This window comes from Accipiter gentilis, chromosome 11 (genome assembly GCF_929443795.1).
Source record: "Accipiter gentilis chromosome 11, bAccGen1.1, whole genome shotgun sequence".
In the NCBI taxonomy this organism is placed as follows: Eukaryota; Metazoa; Chordata; class Aves; order Accipitriformes; family Accipitridae; genus Astur; species Astur gentilis.
Genome location: NC_064890.1, coordinates 4,344,613 through 4,357,803, shown reverse-complemented (window position 1 = coordinate 4,357,803; position 13,191 = coordinate 4,344,613). Strand labels below are relative to the sequence as shown.

The window sequence follows — 13,191 nt, the reverse complement described above, 5'->3', positions numbered from 1 at the left end:
CCACTTCTCAAAAACAAAATACAACACTATTTTTTTCTTGCAGTCATTTTTTTGCCTCTTCTCTGTCCTCCTGGGTGAGTCATTTTGCCTAAATGTCTCTCCTTCCTTACCCAAATTACTACTGCTGGCAGTAATTTTTAGCTGTTGAGCTAAAGATCTAACAACAGCTAACATTTATCTCTTGTTTTCAAAACAGCATTTAATAGCAGTCAAACCAACCTATTTCTTCATTGTAATGATGTTTTATGTACCATGAACCTGCTATCACACCCCCTTTGCTGGTGATGCTCCTTCCCCTCCACGCTCATAGCTTTGCTGCTCTCCCAACTATCTCTACTTTGGCCACACATTTGAAAGTGCCAGCAGAAAGGACCAGTTTGGGTGTCTGCGATGCAAATTCATCGCTTTGGGCTAAAAGTGCCTGGGCTGTCTTCCAGCTCTCCCCACCCGTGGCATCACCACCTCCAGGCCAAGGAATAACCACCAAGCCCCTGACCCCAGCGCTGCACGGCTCTGCTTTGTTTTCTGCACCAAATAACAAGCTGAGCAAACACCAGCAGTGTGGCTCTGACGCTAACCAGCAAGAGAAAGATCTGGAAGCATAAAACCCCACACCACAATTATTTTTTCTCAGCATGACAGAATTAGGGTTTCTGTTGTTAAAGATTCCTGTTGAGTACTTAACCCAACAGCATGGGAACCAACGGTACATGGGAATAATCTTGCTGGTGGCTCCCCACGGAGATGCCCTCAAGATGCATCCACAGCTGTGCCCCACGGCTTACGCAGCCCTGGCAATGGCTGCTGTGCGACGTGCTGGGACCAGAGGAAGTGTGCTCTTTCCATTACCTGAGAAACACCATTTCTGATCATCCAAGCTGATTTGATTGTCATCTTGTGTCTTCTGCTGATGCCCTGCCTTCCCCCAGAAGCCCAGAGGCGCCACGTGCATCCTTCTGCCCTGCCTCCTGCAAAGGGATCATTGCAATTTCCTGTGACCGAGCCGTCTGGCATGGTTTAACTAATAAAATGCCCTGAAATTTCTCCACAGGAGAGATGGGATTGAGAAAAACAGCGAATTCACCTCTATTCTGTCAGGCTGGCAGAGAGCTGTAGCCGTGCGTTGGCCAAACCAGCATGCCCTGGCATTTCCCAGCTGCATGACCTGCTATGGGAGAACTACAATGATTGACGCTTGTACTGACACGGGCAGAGCACCGGTGGCAAGATTTGTTATTGAAATAAACTCCTGGCAGCTGCTGGTGAATAGGTTGACTTTGTGTCAAAAACCTCTCAGAAGCAGTAGACAACAGGAGAAATTTGCAGGATGTATTTCTTTCCAAACATGCTGGGAAATTATCCTGATCTGCAGCTGACGAACGCCTGGGGGGAGCCTTCCCCAGAGATGTGGATGGGCTTAAAGGTGGGCTGTGGCCAAGCCAGCCCCATGGGAGAACTCAGCATGTAAGTGGAGACAAGCCCAGTACACAGGGAGAAGAGGGGAATCCTCCGCGTCTCCAGGGCCGAAGGAGGAAATCATTTTTTTGGCTGCTTGTCTTCATAGAGAAGAAAATCTCCAGGTCCCAGAGCAACTGGTTTCCAGACCAGCCTCCTTCATGGGTGGTGGTTTCCATGAGCATGTCCTGCACTCTCCCCGGGGTGCACTCACTGGCAGCACCACCGATGCCGAGCACAGACTCCAGGGCCATCCCTCCGAGGGCAATTCGGGACCCTGTCCCCTCCTGCCACCTTGTGCCTCCCTCGCCCCCTACCCTTGTCCTCAAACACCCAGTCCCTCTGGTTAACCCACCCCAGGAGGGTTACGCTCTGTGACGTTCCACCTGATGAACGCGCTGTCCCCAAGAGCCTCATGCAGCATCTCTGCAGAGCCAACAGTGCTCAAAGTCCCCAGCCAACCATGTTGGCCACGATCCTGCATTATGGGGTGTCCTTGAACCCCCCTTCAGCCCCCAGCGCCACTGCCTGCTCACCGCCAGTGAGAGGCACTGCGGAGAGGAGACATGGGACCCAGACATGCCCCTGAAGACCAATAACTGGTCGATGTGGCCCAGCATGTCACTTCAGCTGCTCCCTTTCCCTGTGGCTTTTATCCACCACCCTTTGCTGGAGCTCTGCCCAGCCCAAGGTGAGGAAGGTGTTCCCTTTCTCCAGCAGTCAAAGATGGTCTGGGCAAGTGCTTCTGCCCACTGTTCCCAAGCTGCCGGCCCAGAGCCGCTCTGGTGATGCCAGCAGTGCCAGACCGGCTCCGTGAACATGGTTCTGCTTCCCTCTAGTGACAACGTGGCCTCACATCAGCAAAAGCGAAGACTGTGGCACAGCTCCTCCATCTGCAGAGACCACTGCTCTTCCCTTTGGCCTCTGGAGATGTGGCCCTTGGGCTTGGAGCCCTCACTGGATGCCCCAAGGATGTGGGGTGGGAGCATCTCCATCCCCAATTGAGTTGTGTAGAGCTTGCCATGAAGGCTTCTGTGTCCACATGAATAATCTTAATTTCTCTGTCCGTGCCCTCTGCCCATGCCTGTTCACGGGCAGTCTCTCCCCCAGCACAGTGCTGGGATGGTTGTGTCCCCTGGGGAGGGTGAACTGGGAAACACCGATTTTGAGAGGGGCTGCACGGGGGTCAGTTGGTGGGAGATGTGACCCCTTCACACATACATATGAGCCCACCTCCAAACAAAGTCCTTCAACCATTTATGCCCATAGTCCTTTTCCTAAAACGGCATCATGGAGCAGCTACGAGGAGAAGGGTTACGATGAAGCAGGGACAGAGCTCGACTCCAGTGTAGTGGCTGGAGCACTCAGCTGGGAAGCAGCATTCCCAAGTTCCTTCTTTTTTGATAGAACACCCCAAACTCATTCCCAAATCATGGGTTATTGGTCTTTTGGCTTCTCTACATAAGGTGTCTCCTATGGTGACCAAAAGCAGCCATGTCCTAATAATAAATCCACGCTTTCTGCAAGACGCAATCTCTGCAATGTGTCTCTATAGATTTTTTTACCCCAAAGCTTCTGTGCATGAAGCATTTTCCTCAAGAAACCTGCTTCTCTCCACAATTTTTCTAGGCTCTCCTCATCACTGTACATCACATATTCACAGCCGTAACATCTAGACTGCTCCTCAAGGAGCTTTGAATGTACTTTCTATTAGATTTCAGCCATCCTCCAAGGTTGTTTCATCACCCAAACCATGATCCCAATGTCAATTGGCTCTGTGATGCTCCAAGCATGCCTCATCCCATCCCCCCAAAATGTTTTTTGGAGCGTAGGGGCCTTTGTATCCTGGTCCCTGGGACCCACCACCCATCACATGGCGGTGCCCACCATCACCTCCTCTGCCCAGGGTAGCTCAACACTTGCAGCCCACTTTTCCTTGCCTGAAAATCCTTGTCCTCCCATCACTTGGGGACAGGCAGCCAGATCTGGAGGGAGCATCTCCAGATGCTCCATGTCCCCATGGCAGCCCTGCAGCACCTTTGCCTGGTGGACACATTCATGAATCATTGCTCCTGGTGCCTCTCGTAGCCGGGCCCCACTGCCACAGTTTGCTCACCAGTGATTTATCTGCTTGCTCAGATTGACTCCCTGCCTTTTGGTCGGCCACTTCTGCGTATTTATTCAGCAGGAGACGACTTCCCGTTGCCACATAATTGATTGTTTCTGTCTCCGCTTAATTTTCTGCTTCATCACTGCCTTGTTTCGGGAAAAGGGGCTTTTCAGGGAGGTGATTCATTGCTCTGTGGATTTTCCTGCATATTCTGTTCATTGGCTGCCCTGTCCTCTCCCCTTTGTTGCTGCTTTCGCCGATTTACCCGTTCCTCAGAGCAAATTGATTCACCGTTGAGGTTTATTTTTGGCTTCCAGCTGTCGGGCTCCTTGCAGCTGCCTCAAGCTGGTGTGTTTCTCTCTGCTCCCCCAGTGCTGCATCTCTCCTCCTCCTCACTTTCCTCTTGCTCCTACTCCTGACCATACTCCTTCATCCTTTCCCTGCTTTCTCCTCTGTGCAATCCTTGGCTACTTTTTAATGAGCCGAGTGTGCCCCACCGATGATAAACACAAGCCAGAGGGCAGCAGCAATATGGGGCAGGTTTTGCACAGCAACAATCTGGAAGCAGGAGATGTGGGGTGAGCAGGGCTTCAGGGTCAGGTGCCATCAGCCTCTAGGTACCAGGTTTAAGGGCTGCCACTGGTTTCCTGATCCAGGCTGAGCACACAGGAGAAAGCGTTCAAGCCCATCTGCAAGCATTCACCCATGGATTAGCACTCAATAGCCTCCCTTTCCATTTTTATTCTTTCCCTTGTCTCCTCTGTGTTTGGAAGGGATCAAAGTCAGTAGCTGTGATTTAACTGACCTGTCACTGCATGCACAAGGTCTCCTGGGTGCCAGGGTGGCTTTGACCATTGGGCTCAGGTCCCCACTAGATCCAAAAGAGCTGCTGTCCGTGAGTCAGTGAAACCAGTGCAGTCATGGAGATGTGTGGGGAGGATTTAGGCAGCTTGATGCCAACTGCAGCGCCTAAAGCCAAAACGTGGGTCTGTAAATCCCCAGTTCAGCTGTTATTTAATCCCAGAGGCGTCTCAGTTCTGCAGATGCCCTCAGCGCGAGGGTGATGCTGGCCAGGCAGGCCATGTCCCGGGCCGCGCTAGGGAGCTCCCCCTGATCCTTCCCCCATGTCAAACCTTCCTAGATGTACAAACTCATGCAGGGTCTCAGCAGAGGAGTTTAGTCACTGGGTGCTCTCCAGGCCACCCACCCACGGGAACCAAGTCCAGGACTGGGGTCCCTTGGACATGGAACTCGGCGGTGGTGGGCAGAGATCGCCCCTCCTCACTCGGGTAACACACTGAACTCAGGCTTACCCCTCTGAGAGTTGTTTTTCCAACTTTTCCTCACTCTTGGGGCTCTCATTTGAAATCCTTCCCATTTTCCAACCTCCTTTTTGTAGTGTGGACCCCAAGCCTGGGCACAGCATCCCTGTGCCTCTCACGACATGCTCTCCCTGCCCTGGTTTGGCATTCACTCACGCTAGCCCTTAGCTTGGGTGGTGCTTGTGCCTCCCATTTGGATGATTATTGACCCAAACCCTATGTGTTTTGGTGATTTTCCACTTCCCAGGTCCAGGTGCTCCAGCCTCAGAGCTAGTCCCAGCCCACGCCACCACCTCAGTTTTGCAGCTCTGCAAAGCTCAGGTTTACACAGCTGCAGGCACCAGGCAATTCTTCTCACCCACACCAAGGACTTCCCCCCCCCCCCCAATTTAGCCCAGCAAACAGGCTCTGTTGTGATTTCAGTTCCTTCTGGGGCTGTACAAAATGGCTGGGAGCACAGATTCGATCCCAAGAGGATACCGCCAGCAGCAGACCCTTTTGCACCCCGTTTGCAGTCACATTCATGCTGTACTAGGTTTAACGTGGGCCACGAGGATGTTTACAGCCTTTTCATGAGAGTATCATTTAGGGCTAAGCCACGCACCTTCTAGAAACCTGAATATGTTACAGAGCATGCTCTCAAATTTGGAATCCCCTAGAAATAAGCTGCACCACCTCAGCTTGCTGTGGTCCGGTCTCCACCAGCCTGTGCTACAAGGCACAAATTACATCACCTTCTGCTTTCCCCAAGCCTGAATTAGCTCTGCCTTTAACCTGCGCGGCTGGTTTTTCTCCACTAGGTTGCAGCATTAACTTTTATTTTTCTATCCTAGCCAAACCAAGACACTGGGGCCTTTTTTTAATAGGCAGCTCTGACTTGTTACCCCTCCGTGCCCTCCCGGCCCCTGGACAGGGGTCCTGGGGACTGGTGGTGACTCTGTCTGGGACATTTGGAGCCTCCCCTGGGGTCCCTGCAGAAGTGACTGCGTACCTATTTGCATCTGGGCTGGCCCTGTTCATATTCATTGTGAAATTAAAAGTGAAAAAAATAATAAGCAATAATTACATTGCTAGCATGAAGCACGGAGGAAAGGGTCAGATGAAGGACCGCCAACGCACTCCCCATTACCTCTCCTTCCAGACAGCTCTTTTCCCTTGGTGTCGATGGCGATGACTGTGAAGTTGTTGCTGCTGATTTACAGCTTCGTACTCGTTTTTCATCCCGATGCTTCACGTATTAAGGTTGCACCAAACTTGGTCAAAAAAAGAAAGGCCACAGCGATACTGGGGATTTTATGCTACGTGCAGTGTCACCACGAGGACATCGGTGGGAATTTACTTGTGGCCTGTCGCTGCTTGCCCACGAACACGCCAGTGGGTTGAACCAGGGCTGGGGACTGCCTGGATCAGATGTACCCCTGCAAAACTGCATATGAATAAACTGGGATGTAGGATGCTTTCTAGAAATAATGCGAGTGGTGTTTCCAACTCCCTTCCCTGGCCCAGCCCCGGTGCCACCGTCCCAAACCCAGTGGTGAGGGCAGGGTATGATATTCTGGATGCTCTCTCCTGGATGGGGCTGGGTCTACCACAGCACCTGGACTACAGTTGCCCCCCTCCAGGTCTTCACATCACCCCAATTCAGCAGTCTGGAGGTGTCTGACCTGGAAAGCAGTGGAAGCTGCTGTCTGGACTCCTCCACATGTGCAGAAAGCCACCAGCATGGGAGACGGGGCCGAGTCCCACGGGAGATGCTCGCAGTGGGGTGACTCAACTCCGCAGGTGTGCCCATGGATGCTCTGGCTGCTGCCCTGGTTTTGAGAGAGCAGAGTGGGGTTTGAAAGGAGGGAGCTGCTGTGGTGGGTTTCTATGCTTTTCGACAACCAAGGGGTGCGAATAGCGAGGAGAAAACCCTGAGCAGTCCCAGGGAAGCTGACGGGTGAGCTAAGAGCTGGCTACAAATACTCAAGGGTGGCCACGGAGACACAGCCAAACTCCTCTCCGTTACACCAGACTGTAACAAAAAGCATCGGCTGCGAACTGGGGCTCGGGAGGCTCGGGATGGATGCAGGAAAGGCTCTCGCTGCGAGGTACTGCTGTCCTGCGACAGAGACCCTCCGAGCTGGTGCACCCTCCATCCTTGGGGGTTTTAGGACCTGGCTAGACTAAGTCACGGCTGACAGCCTGGCTACAGTCCCACTCTGAGTGGGAGGTTGGATTTGAGATGTTCCTTTGACCCAACATTTCTATGCGAGTTTGATTAAAAATAACTGGTTTTCCTCCTTCTGAGTGTCCTCAAGCTGCTTTCGTGTTGTGTCCGCAGACCTGAGCTCTCCTGCGTGCCTGCTTATGAAATAACGATGTTTCCAACAGCAACAGCGACGCAGAGCTCCAGAGGTGAAAACAGCAGCAAGGAGGAGCGCAGGAATCCCCTGAGGCAGCAGGAAAAGCCAGGACAGATGTGTGCGAGGTCCCCTTCGGAGCCATCCAGGCATTACTCCACAGTGACTCACCATTCCTTCTGCCCCCAAGTCCTTCTCGGCTCCCTCCTACTCAAACCCACAGCCCAGGGGCCTTCCGAGGTCTCGGCTCACTGCTTGCCGTGCTCATCTCCTCTGCTCCTGTCCTACACTTGGGATATATCCTTTGCATGTTCACAAGCCACTGGCTAGCACAGCCAAACAAATCCTCCCCGGTGCCAGCCTGGGACATCACCCGCCCATTGCTTTCTTCTGCCAAAGCCAAATGTGAAGTCCTGAGGCTAGAGGGTATTTTCAGCTGTGGGACACGGGACGCCATCACCCAAAGACTGCCTGGAGAGAGGACTCTGCAGGCAGAAATAAAAGGTGGATGTGCTGGGAGCTCCTGCTTGGAGGGAGCCCAGGACATGTGTCCTTCTGTGGATGGGTATGGCCGTGCTTGGGGCAGCCGAGAGCACACAGTGTTCAGTACTGCTGGTCCCCAAAGGCTCCAGGGGGTTGGTAACATCTCATGAGGAGCAGTGCAGCCTCACCCTCAGGGTTTTCCTGGCACTTAACCAAGTCCCACAAGTACAAGCTATTCCCAACACAATAAACACATGCTCGGTAGATCTGGCAGCACTGTTCACCCCTGCTTCCCTCTGCCTTCCCATGCCTCCTGGGGGTCTGGTCTCTCCATCTCTACACACAATTCTTCCACAGCCCCCTCTGCTGAAGCAGCGAGGGACCCAAGCCCTGAGTACTGAGTCCATTGTGGAAGTAAAAAGCAGTTTTTTCTGTTAGAGATGCAGCTTCTTTGTGTTGTCCTCGCTCTGTGATGGGGTCCGTGGAAGTCACGGAAGGTACAAGAGGTGAAGAGATCTCCACATCGCTCACGTGTACTTTGGCTTTACGGATGTCCTGTTACTCCCTCCCAGACCTGTGGCTTTTTACCTGCAGTGACCTTCCCTGACTCCTTGTTTACCTTGCAGAAAAAGGGAACACTTACTGCGCAGAGCTGAGTTCAGATATAGCTTTTCAGCCAGTGATCAAAACACTTGAAACCTAAGAGCAGCATCTGAATTTAAAATTCATAATTGGAGTGCCCAACAGGCAGAAGTTGGAAGAGGGCAATAAACGAAGCAGGGGGCTGGAAGAAAACAAAGAAAGGCATGAGAGGAATCTGCGCTTTGAACAGAGTCCTGAGTATCTTGCACTGGTTACTTCAAATTGGGCACCCACAATTAATAGATTCTCTGACCTTAATTTCTCTGTGCTCCGGCTCCTTGTTTGTAAAGCAGAAATGACTGTAGAACCTCACCTAAAAAAAAGATGTCAGCACAGCAATTGCTTCAGCCAAAGCACTTGGATGCTGCAGAGATGAGCACGAAGAAGGAAAAAAAAAACCCAACCCCTGCTATATGACTGTTCACAAAGTGAGTACCACTATCGCGTGCATGGAGTGGGGCAGTGTCCTGTGGAAAAAAATAACTACCAATCATGTAATTAGGGACTTTACCATAGCACACGCACCCACAGAGGTTATGTGGGCAGCCTGAAGACAGGCGTCTCCTAACTTTTAAATGCTTTTTCAACCCTGTCACTTCTGATATTTTGAAGTGATTTATGCATAGTACTGCTCTACTATATTAAGAGCACGTCTATACATCTTGCAAATAACTCTCTCCTAGCAGAGGAAAGCCTGGCACGTATTCACAAACGAAGCAGTGAGTCTGTTAGCTCTGGTGCAAGAAGCTTCAGATTTTTATCATCACCAACTACATCATCACGTTACGTGAGCCTCACTGCTGATGTACTATTGGATTTATTACATTGTGGTCTCCGCAACAGCTGGCCTTGCTGGAATGTAAGAGCAAGGTTAAAGTCCAGATGAGAGCGGCATGCCCTATTTGTGGAGCCTTGTTCCTTTAAACACATGTGGGAGGGAGGACTGGTAAATCCTTGGACAGTTTTTCATCTTGCCTCAACTGGGCTGGGCTTGGGGCTCAGTCTGTTGTCTGGTCCCTTGTCATAGCTGCTGTTATAATGATTCATCCATCTGGTTTTCTGGGAAAAGAAAATGAGCTAGGGAAATGTTTTTCCTTTTTTTTTTTTTTTTTGGCTGTATCTCTTCTCAAACAGTTACAACTTTGCACCCGCTGGAGTTGACCAAGGGGAAGGAGTTTTGCACATCATTTTTTGCTTGCTGGAGCAGAGGAGCGCCGAGAAGCCCGTTCCTCAAAGCCAGACCATGACAGTGATGTCCTTAACTGTGTTTCCAGCAGCAAACAGGATCTAACAAAACCCACCAGTAGATTCAGGCTGTCTCCAGCGGGTGCACTGGACAAAACCTCACACTGATGCACGCTGGGGACCATGTCCGCTCCTTCAGCTGGCTCTCCGCCTGCCCAAGCTCTCCAGAAACGATGCGGGATGAACTACAGTGAGAAGCCTGGAAAGAAATCCAGGTGGAAAACCTTGACACTGGCGGTCTCATTGGGATTAAACAGCTGCTCTCATGAGTGGCGTTTTTATCGTAAATTGGGTAATAATACGGAAAAAAAATTCCTAAGAGTTCACACTGGGTCATGTCTAGTCTCAGAGCAGAATGCAACAAGAAGCCACACTGGAGTTTTTCCTTGTTGCTTTGTACGGTAAGGACCAGTACTCCTCTAGTGGAGACAACGCACCCGTCCAGCTGGTAAAGGCCAGGTAACCCACTTCTTGAGTAAGAAAAGCGGCAAGGCAACCTCTCTTTCCCAGCAGCCCTTAAAAACACAGTTTTAAACAAGTCAGCTCCAGAGGAGATCTTTTCTACCTATCTCTCCTTGCTCCAGGAATGCATCTTCCTTGGTCCAAGCTTGGTTAGAGGTTAGATGGTGAAAGCAACAGCTTGCTCATTCCCCCCGGCTCCCAGTGGGATGGGGAGAAGAATCAAAAAAAAGAAGTAAAACTTGTGAGTTAAGTAAAATAGAATAATAATTGTAATTAAAAGGAATGTAACAAAAAAAAAAAAAAATAGAGAGAGAAATAAAACTCAAGACAAGTGATGCACAATGCAATTGCTCACCACCTGCTGACTGATGCCCGAGCAGAGATCCGCCCCTCCCAGCCAACTCCCCCCAGGTTATATATACTGAGCGTGAGGTTCCATGGTATGGAATCCCCTTGGCTAGTTCGGGCCAGCTCTCCTGGCCGTGCTCCCTCCCAGCTTCTTGTGCACCTGCTGGCTGGCAGAGCATGGGAAAGTGAAAAGTCCTTAACTTTGGGTAAAGCGCTCCTTAGCAACAACTAAAACATCAGAGTGTTATCAGCGTTATTCTCACGCTAAATCCAAAACACACTGTACCAGCTACTACGAAGAAAATTTAACTCTATCCCAGCCGAAACCAGGACACCCATTCAGATGCGTATTAATAAATTGCCATCAAATGGGTCAGGTATCAAGGTTCTACTTTTCTACGCTGCTAAAGCAAACCTTCCTGTGACAAATTCCTCCCTTTACTCTGGCTTCGTATCTGTTACAAGCACACTGCACTCCTGTGAAAACCAGATCCTCCCTGAACCCACCGGCACAGGAACTGCCCTCCTCGCTGGTCCAGCATCCTTCCTCTCTCGTCCCCCTTTTTTTAGACCTAACACCTTCTTTGCCTCACCATCAGCCTTTACTCCAATTTGCCCGTTCCATGATTTCATCCGAAGTGGGTGGCGAGTTCCCTCTCCCCCGCGAGCAGCCTCTTCGCAACGGCTTCTGGGATCCCCGCCAGCTTCTCTCCACCCACGGCCTCTCCTGTTGAAGCAAACCACGCAGCTCCTGCTGCTTCCCGGGCTGAAGGCAGCATCTCACATCTGGTGGGCTGGCTCGGGAAGAGAAAGGGGAGCCAAAGAGCACCTCGCTGGGGGTACGAGCCCCCACCTATCCCCTTGTCCGAGCACTTGCAGCACCTCCACCCTCCCTACGCACCCCTGCACCCCAAGGGATCCCCCCGCTTTCCTCCCAGGAGGCGGCGACGGGTTATTGAAGCGACTTTTGAAGGCTCAGAGGACACTGCAAACCCAAACTTAGTTTCGAAAACAGCTTTGCAGATTCGATGCCAACTGAAAACTGGCCTCTTTTTTTAGAGTTACTCTGATTCAAAAAACCTTTGTGTGGATTTAAGCGTTCCCAGCCCTTGCTAATGCAGGAGCATCAGAGAGTGAAGTCAACTGGTCCCACGGCTTCAGACACCGCAGAGCTAAATGGCACACTGAAAACCGGATTTGATTCGGATTTTGAAATTGTATGTGTTAAAACACAGTATTAAAATTGAAAACAGAGCACAGGACAGGTTCTCAAACCTCTCAGGCTCTTCCCTCCACTCTTTCTGATTTGCCATCATTTTAAAACTTAATCTTTTGATTATTCCTCCCAATGCCATTTCTGGGCTGGCAGCCTGATTCTGATGCCGGTGATTTATACGCTTTGCTCAGAAGACAGCACTTTGCTCTTCGCTCACCCTTTCCAAACGTTTTTAATGATCTGCTTCCTCAGATCTGTTTACGTTTGGGAAATTAAAAGCTAAGCAACAACTCCATTATGAACAAGAACACCATAAAAATTCCACAATTGCCAGAAAACATCTCAATACGGTGACAAACGTAGCCATGCTCTGGTACTGCCACTCATCTGTGGGAAGGCTGGTTTATAAATTATTCATGAGTGTCTTAAAATTTCCAGGCTAATCTCAACTAAAAAGTGGTTTTTTACACTGCTGTTTCACTCAAAAGTTCTCCAACTGGAATTTTGATTTGCACAGTGAAATCTGCAAATTTACTTGCACTGGAGGCAGTTTCTCGTTCCTTCATGAATGCTGATTTCAGTTCCCACACTGGAAACATAAAGGAGAGTCTCTACATGACAGCTTATTTGAAAGCCTGGGAATCCATGATAATTTCCATGAATTTCCTGAGAAATTTAAGTTTTCCCAGATGCAATTTTTGAGCAGGTTCTCATCTGTAAGGATTTTGGCACCTTTCAGCAGGCAATCCCATCAGCCCAAGGCATTTCCAGTAATGAAAAACTATTTGGGAGACTATCAGGCCATTCTCCTTCCAGTCTGTTCCACAGAAAGGACAGGCAAGGCTAAAGATTAAATAATGGCAAAACCTAACGGAGAAAATCACTTTGTGGTCCTCCAGAAGCTATTAAAAGATTGGCTAACTCACCTGTGCTTACCACTTTTACCACTGCCAACCTGTTTTAGAATTTCATCCTGCATGGTGGCAACTGAGTATCTTCCAAGTAAAATCATTAATTACAAATAAATCCTACTGGGTTTTACGTTAACGCTCCCACATGCAATAATGTTATGGTAGTACCAAATGTAACGATATCTGATGAAATGAGGAAGTCAAAAGAAATGCCTTATATTTCCTGGTGATATCTGTGCTCCGCACTGCCATGCATCGCTCAGAAAACTGTACCAATGCTGGCTCCTCCAGACCGCGGTTGGACGCCCCTTCCCAACCACTTCATCCCAGGCTGTGCTGCTCCAGAGGAGTGCAATAGTCAGGCTTTACAGACTGGCATCCAGCCAGAAATGTGTAGGGCTTGACAGGCTAATTGCTTTGGAAAGTAGAGTCCAAGAAAATCTCTTCTCGGCAGCAATCCTGAACTGCTAGCACCAAAATATTGAACTGAACTAAAATCCTCGTGATTCCAAGGCTCACCTCTCCTTTTTATGGGAAGCGGCCATTAAAACGTTCTTTGGCACAAGGAGAAACTGGTTTTATGGACACACACCCCCTCCCCAGGACTGAAGCCAAGTCACCTGCTGCCATAGCAGATTCTCCAGAGAGAAAACCT

General features: G+C 50.1%; 1 protein-coding gene across 33 annotated transcripts in view; it reads right to left on the bottom strand.

Annotated features, from left to right (window-relative positions):
• Positions 1 to 13,191, bottom strand: part of LOC126044551 (endonuclease domain-containing 1 protein-like) — a 175,487-nt gene that overhangs the window by 29,694 nt on the left and 132,602 nt on the right. For 30 of the 33 annotated variants that reach the window (XM_049814349.1, XM_049814377.1, XM_049814379.1 and 27 more), the window contains 4 exons: positions 6,552 to 6,698; positions 6,017 to 6,313; positions 4,371 to 4,534; positions 850 to 968 (listed from right to left, as the gene is read on the bottom strand). The gene's annotated coding sequence lies outside the window, so the exon portion shown is untranslated. The remainder of the gene's footprint in view (positions 1 to 849; positions 969 to 4,370; positions 4,535 to 6,016; positions 6,314 to 6,551; positions 6,699 to 13,191) is intronic. The other 3 variants (XM_049814373.1, XM_049814356.1, XM_049814367.1) reach the window with 3 other exon arrangements.